The 8,705-nt window shown below is 29.7% G+C and overlaps 1 pseudogene; it reads left to right on the top strand.

The window, feature by feature from the left end:
- The first annotated feature begins 494 nt into the window (after nucleotides 1-494).
- The window catches only part of LOC139876205 (calcium/calmodulin-regulated receptor-like kinase 1), a 152,402-nt pseudogene continuing 144,191 nt past the window's right edge, over nucleotides 495-8,705 (top strand).

The following is an 8,705-nucleotide window of genomic DNA, read 5'->3' as shown; positions in this document are numbered from 1 at the left end:
ATTTCACTAGTAATATATATACCGTTTACCGAATTATTGAGGATGTTATTCTTTGATTTTTGTAGCCTCAATGGATGATTTTTTTTAAAATAGTAGATTTTTAAAAGACCTTACAAAAATAGAAATTAAACATAACGTTTTACATAAATATAGTAAAAGCGAAGTTTCAAACTTCGGATTTGGTAAAACCGAGGTTTGGAACTTCGGTTTTTACCCTTTTTGACAACACAGGTGGTCAAACGAATATAATACGTGGCAAAACTGAAGTTTAGAACTTTGGTTTCATTCAAAATGTTGCAACCATAATTTTAATGCTCATTTAACCCCATGATCCGTGTAAATAAAAACTAGCCAATAAATTACTGTCACGTGGAAACGGAAGTTTCAAACTTCGGTTTCCTTGTTTATAAAATCCGAATTTTGGAACTTCGATTTCACACACATCAAACCAAAATCAGAGTTATTCTGCAAAAAAAAAAACCCGAATTATAAAAATGGCTCAAATGAATCAAGTTCCTGCTAGATCGGTCATGATTGATAGTTCTCTATTGTTCTTACAAGCTAAAAAGAGTCATAGATCATGTTCAATATTTACCAAGAAGATTGAAGAGGACGTGTTAATTAAACCAAGAAGATGTGATCCCAGCTTTTGGCAGCATATTACGGGTCTTGAAAAACGAAATAATACATGCGGGGGTCCAAGTGTACCTTGATAATATCGAGTTAGGTTTAGTTTTTAAATTGGGTAAACAAAGACAAGACTGGTCACTTATTACTGCTATGGTTGAAAGATTGCGCCTGGAGACGCATACGCTCCACTTAACGATTGGTAAGAAAACTATTACCTTATATATTAATAATTATTTATTTCAATATATATATATATATATATATATATATATATATATATATATATATATATATAAAATCAAGAGGGAAGCACTTTTTTAGGGGGGAAGTAATTTTTTTCCGAATTTTTTTTCAGGCATCAAGATCACATGAAAATATGAACATTTAAAAAAAAAAAAACTTTGTGATGAATGTTATTATTTTAGAGGTAAAACGCTCGAAGAAAAAAATGAAAACATTCAATGAATTGAATGTTTTGATTTTGAGTTTTTTTTAAGGGTTAGAAATTAGGGTTTTAGAAATTAGGATTTAGAAATTAGGGGGTTAAAAATTAGGGTTTAGCTATTAGGGTTTAGAAATTAGGGTTTTACGTTTGGAAATTAGGGTTTAGGGTTTAGAAATTAGGGTTTAGATTGAACATTTAACACGAACGGTTTAGAGTTTAGGATTTAGGGTTTTGGGTTGAGGGCTTACGGAGTAAACCCGAAAATTCAAAACCCTAAACCCTAAACTCTAAATCGGGCTAAATTCAAAAAAAAAAACACTTGATACAAGATGAAAACAAAATGATGCAAATAAACTCAGCAGCAAAACATTCAATGCATTGAATGTTTTTATTTTTTCCTTCGAGCGTTTTCCCGCCAAAATAATGACATTCATCACAAAGTGTCTTTTTTAAATGTTCATATTTTCATCTAATATATAATGTTCGTGAACAAAGTTTTTCAAAAAATGAAATTTTTTTTTTGCTTCCCCCTTCCCCCCAAAAAAGTGCTTTCCTCTTGATTATGACTATATATATATATATATATATATATATATATATATATATATATATATATATGTATGTATGTATATATATATATATATGTATATGTATATATATATATATATGTATATATATATATATATATATATATATGTATATATATATATAACCTGTATTAATGTAGTATATGCCTTAATATATATTCCCTTTAAAATATATACGTATATATACTATTATATAATCCGTGTATATATTATTAGATATACAGTATTAATATAGTATATATATATATATATATATATACACACACACATATATATATACATACATATATACATATATATACATACATACATATATATATATATATATATATATATATATATATATATATATATATATATATATATATATATATATATATATATATATAGGGGCAAGTACAATGGGGAAGTAACCAATCGGGAGAAAGCCGGTGGAAGCAAAAAATTATTATTTTTTTCCTTTTTTTGGATTTTTTTCAGACATCAAGATCACACGAAAATATGAACATTTAAAAAAGACACTTCATGATGAATGTTATTATTTAGGCAAAAAACGATCGACAAAAATAACATTCAAGATAATATTGATCGTGAAAAATGTTAACGTTTTTTTTCTTCAAGTTTTGTGAAGTACTTTTTTCATGTTTTGGGTTTAGTATCTAAACCCAAAATACTAAAACCTAAACCCTAAACTCTAAATCGTTCGTGTTAAAAACTCAATCTTAATCCTAAATCTAAACCCTAAACCCTAAATTTCTAAACCCTAATATCTAGGGATAATGGCACCAAAATGCATTGAACTTTCATCAAAATCCTATTGTATGCATTCAACTTTCAAAAGTCCTATTGTATGCATTCAACTTTATATTTTCTCCTATTGTATGCATCCAACATGTTATAATAGGTTACCTTCTAGGTCACCTTCTAAATATTTACATCTTTAGTCCCTCATATTTGTAAATTCTAATTTCATTAGTCCTTCTGTTAAACAAAACATTTATATCTTCATAGGGGTAGTGATTGGAATATCGATTGGGGTAGTGATTGGAGTGCTTTCGGCTATACTTGGACTAGTTTGCTTTAGGTTTCATCGGAGACGATCTCAGATTGGTAACAGCAGTTCTAGGCGAGCATCAACTGTCCCCATTCGAGCAAACGGTGCTGATTCATGTGCAGTTTTATCCGATTCATCAACTGGTACAGAGTCAGCTAGATCATCATCGATGAATAATAATAATAATGGCTATTATTCTTTTTGGTTTGGTGGGTCGAAAAAGTCTCATGTTGTTGCAGCTTCTGGGATTCTTGAGTATCCTTACAAGTAAGTTTATCCTGTTAGTTTTTGTATTTTTGTTTAACTTTTCAAGCATAATCTTACCTGTTTATTTTTTTTCGGCTGGTTGTAACAGAGATTTACAGAAACTAACGTGTAATTTTACGTCTATAATAGGCCAAGGGCTTTTGGTCCTGTTTACAAAGCTGAGATGAACACCTGTGAGACTGTTGCTGTTAAAGTTCTTGCAACTAATTCGAAACAAGGCGAGAAAGAGTTTCATTCTGAACTAGTTATTATTTGTACATTAATAACATTTTACTCATAAAGGTAGAGCAGGTTCAACATTTTGGACCTGCACGATAGCCCATTTTGACACCCCCAGTCACAACAGGCACAAACAATTTATAAGATTCTTGGATTAATATAACGTTTAGCATTACTAGAAGTCATGTCTGAATTTTTAGTTGATCAACAAACTTTTCTAATTAGTACCAATTTAATTAGTACCTAAAATGATCAATATTACACACTTATTTATGGATATATAATTAATATATAATTTAGACAAGATGAAGATAATGAATGTATGAAGATTTAAATGTTTTGTTTAACAGAAGGACTAATAAAATTAGAATTTACAAATATGAGGGACTAAAGATCTAAATATTTAGAAGGTGACCTAGAAGGTAACCTATTATAACAGGTTGGATGCATACAATAGGAGAAAATATAAAGTTGAATGCATACAATAGGACTTTTGAAAGTTGAATGCATACAATAGGATTTTGATGAAAATTCAATGCATTTTGGTGCCATTATCCCTAATATCTAAACCCTAATGTCACACCCCTAAGTGGGACCGGGGGTAATTGTGACTAACCAATACCAAAACACAAGTGTAAAGCGAGAACAACTCTAAATGAGACGTTTTTATTAAAATCAAATGTATCAAAGTAGCGGAATTAAATTGTCATTACAAATGAAAACCCAAAATGTAAATTGTAATTTTTTAAATGCAAGAACATAAATATAAATGTGTACTACATAGCAACATAGTCCAAGTAGCAAGTAATCTTTAGCAATCATCACCTGAGACAAAACATGCTTAAAAGTGTCAACTAAAATTGGTTGGTGAATTCATAGGTTTATGTTAGTAAACTACCAAAGTTTTTAGACCATAAGATTTAGTTATAAGCAGTTGATATAGACATATCAGTTAAAAGTAGTGTTGAAGTGTATGATATCGAAACTAAATGAGTTTACCCCATGACACCTTGAACTGTCGGTGTCGTTGAAATCATTATTATATAACCAAAGACCAACGGTTAAATGGTTAGAGATGTCACTCTCAATAGGCCTACTCACAATAATTAAGTTTGCGTTATGCATAACAACTAACGATATCATGGCGGGAATTTAGCATGAAAGATGCATGGCAGCATAGTTATAGTTTGAGTACTTGTGTATAAAACATAAAACAATTTAAAAGCAAGCATGTATCTCACCCAAAGTTTGTAAAACAGTTAAGAAATAGTAAAAAAATGGGGCTATGAAGTTCACCTAAACAGCAGATTTTGAAGTTTATTCCACGGATGTAAATGAACAAGAGTAAACGATCGGGATCTCAACCTAGAGATGTAAGTTTGGTCATTAGTTTATTCAATCGGACAAATAAGAATCTTATGAATTGTTGAGTTTTCAATCAAGTTATGTCCACTATAATCAAGTTTAGAGGTTGTACAACTTTGCCCAAACCTCGGTGCTATCAAGTAAGTCAAAAGATGACCAGATGCGGGGTCAGGAACTTTCGGCTAGACTTAGTCTACAACCTTTCGTTTAATCCAAAACTTTATTCCCATAAGCACTCTGCGACATCATCCTATGATCGTAAGTAGCGGTGAAGTTTGTATAAGTCATACGTTATCGGTATGATTATCGTTTTCACGTATTATGTGTGTATAAGAATACAACACGTTTAATATTATATATAATATTATTATACTTAATAGTTTATTTGAATTATACATTACTATTAGTAAAAGATTATATGATAAATATAACTTAATTAAACTAGGATGTGATAATAATAGATAAGTTTATATGTTATTGTATATTATTATATAACACTATCTCTTCATTTAATATTTTAGATATGTTATAGTTTAAATGTTTTAGATAAGTTTTAAATTCTCAAATTTTATCTTATCTAAATTGTAATCAATTTTAAAGTTACTGATAGTGCTCCAAATAAACATATATTTAGTCGCAATATCATCCAAATATGTAAAGTTTTTAGTTGCAATTATTATAATTTTAAGTTTTAATCATTTAAATAAATAAATGTGAAGACGAAGCACGATGATTAAAGAATTGAAGAAAAAATATCACTAAAGCCTGAAAAGTGCCACTAAAGCCATAGTGCACTCAAAAGTGCCACTAAAAGTGAGTTAAAGACTTGTGCGGATTTTGGGAGTTAAGGAAAATAATTTTTTGTGCAAATTATAAATTGTAAAACGCAAAGTACAAGATATCTATGCGTACGAAAGGACGTTCGAAAATTCGGAACCGAGACATAAACCGAGTATCAACGTACGAGACAATGGACCTAAAATTACAAGTCAACTATGCACAATAATATATATATATATATATATATATATATATATATATATATATATATATTATGTCGGCAAGGCTAGGAAACAAAATCGCATGAGCTGGAAACTTGATCCCCGCGATCGTGGAGATACCAAGGCTAAAACAATCGCGATCGCGGAGCACACCACACTCAAATTTCGCTATAAAAGCTGAACCATTCTGCTCGACCTCTTACCCCATATCAATTCAATCTCTCTGTTTCTATATATATATATATATATATATATATATATATATATATATATATATATATATATATATATATATATATATATATATATATATATATATATATATATATATATATATATATATTATATTTATAATATATATTAGTTTAGTTTTATAATAGTTAGTTTGGGTAATGTAACGGTTATTTTACGGGTTTTAAAGTCGAAGTTCTGTCTGTGTAAAGCTACGCGTTTAATAATCACTGTAAGCTATGTTCCTCCTTTTTAAATTAATGTCTCGTATTTAAGTTATTATTATGCTTATTTGAGTCGAAGTAATTGAAGGTATTTCGTATGCCCGAGAGACATATTAAATTAACGTTGTCACTATGTTATGATCCAAGTCGGGTCTTACCCAATAACAAGCTTAACAACACTTTATATATATTTATTTTAATGGTTGGATTGTTAAATAAATATGCGACACTTGAGCTTTAGGAAATCGGTTTTCTAAAATGTCATCACTTGGGATAAATTATTTAGATAATTTATATGTAATTATTTATAGGTTCAAACAATTATGTTGTGTTATATTTTATAAAATGGTTTATAAAATTATTGCAAGTAACAAATACATGTTTATTTTATACAAGTTTTATAAAATTATTACAAGTTTTATAAAATTAAATCTTGTTATAAAATAAAAGATGATGGGCAGTTTTGTAGGCTCCAAGAAAGACCATCCCATGTATTATTCTTGTTGCTTTCAAGAACACACTTCCACATGATGCATGCTTGTATCATATACCAAGTGTTTGAATCAAAATATGACTTGCAAGTTCAAAAACCTCTCCCTTTTTCTTGCTGCTGTATCACGACCTGAATAGGGCAGAAATAAGGGTCTCAAAGATCATATGCAAGCTCAATTCAAGTGTCTAATTAAATCCTAACTAAAGTACTAGGTGTTGGAGGTTGGCTTGGGGTATTATCTCTTGAGGTTTCATAGTTTTGGAGCTTACATTCATCTTCATTCCTGGAACTGTTTGCTGTCCAGAATTTTGGGTTCAAAGGAAGTGGGTTTCTAGCTTGGTTTTAAGGTGATTAAGTGTCTAAAACATAACCAAGTTCAAGGGTGGTGTTGGTACATCAAAAGCTTGGGGTTCACACACTTGTTCATCATCTTCATCATCACTTATTAACCTCCTAACTTGGAGAAGGTATAATCTCCAAACATCATTTTATTTTGTAAGCATATTATCAAGACTTGATATCTACTTGGAATTCAAATAAATGGTTAAATATATACACTTGTTTTCTTAATAAATCATGCTTCCGCTTAATATAAATCTTACTAAAATGGTTTAGTGATTATGTTAACATTAAGAACATGTTGTTATATTGAATTCCAACAATGGTATCTAGAGCCAAAGTTGTTGAAATATGCTTCAATATTGTCTTTAAACCCACTATATATGCATTCCAAGTACATGCATGAAAATGGAATACAAAAATTGTCGGGTTTGGGTGGGTATCTAATTTTGGCCGAAAATTTGGAGACCCAAAATGGGTTTTGGGTGCTTCCATTTTTTCATATTTTATTGTATGTTCATGTTCACAATCAATTCCTAGACCTTGTGGTTGTTTGGTTACATGTTGGATGATTATTTATTATTCATTTGGTTTGTAATAATATTTATTCAATTGGTTTGTAATAATATTACTTTGGTTATGTAATTTATTTTATATTTGGTATGTAAAATAGATTAGGTTGTATTTTCATTTTTTAGAAAAATGTATTAGGATATATTTTTTTTGTAAAAATGAAGATGCAAGATGAAGACATGGAAGATGCAAGATTAAGTGGGAGATTTGAAATCTCCTACTTTGTGTTATAACCCTTACCGGTGGCATTTGTTTTCGGCTAAACAAATGTCTACCAAATTGGCTTGATTGTGAACACATTTTGCATGCATGGTTGTTTATTGTATGATTGTGGATTGTATGTTTGTATGCCATAAGTTAATCACACAAGTTAACAACAAGCAAAATAGAAATTTAATTGGTAAATTAAACATTATTAACGACATGCAAAACGTCAATTTAAATGGTTAAATTAAAAATGGCTAAAAGAACATTAATAAACGGTTATTAAGAACATGATAAGGATCATATATATTAAATGGTTTATATTAAGTAATTGGCTAATATTACATCACATGAAAATGGATTTCAAATGAACCATACACTAAATACATGTTGGTATATGGTATAAAAGTTTTCTCAAACAAGAATTAAAGAAAACTTAAAACCCTTTTCACACTAGGTTAACAAGTTTAATGTCATCCTATTGTATGACACTTAGACGTATTAGGGAACTTATAATGGGATAAAGGTCACTTAACCATCATGAGCAAACTAATATGATTAAGGAAAATTTCACACACTTGTGGGATAAAGGTCACCTAACCACTTGTATGTTAAGTTTACATGTCTATACAAGTAGGACGACTTGATTTGGAAATCATGAACTTAGGGTCAGCGAAGCATGATGAACAAATAGGCGTTGATGGGATAATATGCCATGCAAAAGGATTGCATGATCCCATAACTTAGAAGTTGCAAAAGGATTGCAATTGTCATATAATGACTACCTAGCTAAATCAAATGACGGGATAAAGGTCACCTAATCGAAATTTGGTTTACCGTTGGATTCTAAAATTTAAAAATATCAATTGGATTTAAAGGGTATTGATTGTTAAATTAAAATTGATACTTAAACAACTTTGTTAAATTTTGTAGATGGCCGCCAATAACAACAACAACATTCCTAACGCACCTATCAACTTTAACAACCTATCGTTGAGATCAATCCTCGAAAAAGAAAAACTTAACCATACGAACTTCATGGATTGGTTCTGCAATCTAAGAATTGTCCTCAA

Source organism: Rutidosis leptorrhynchoides, chromosome 11 (genome assembly GCF_046630445.1).
Source record: "Rutidosis leptorrhynchoides isolate AG116_Rl617_1_P2 chromosome 11, CSIRO_AGI_Rlap_v1, whole genome shotgun sequence".
In the NCBI taxonomy this organism is placed as follows: domain Eukaryota; kingdom Viridiplantae; phylum Streptophyta; class Magnoliopsida; order Asterales; family Asteraceae; genus Rutidosis; species Rutidosis leptorrhynchoides.
Note: the sequence above shows the minus strand (reverse complement) of the source record. Positions and strands in the feature narration are given on the sequence as shown.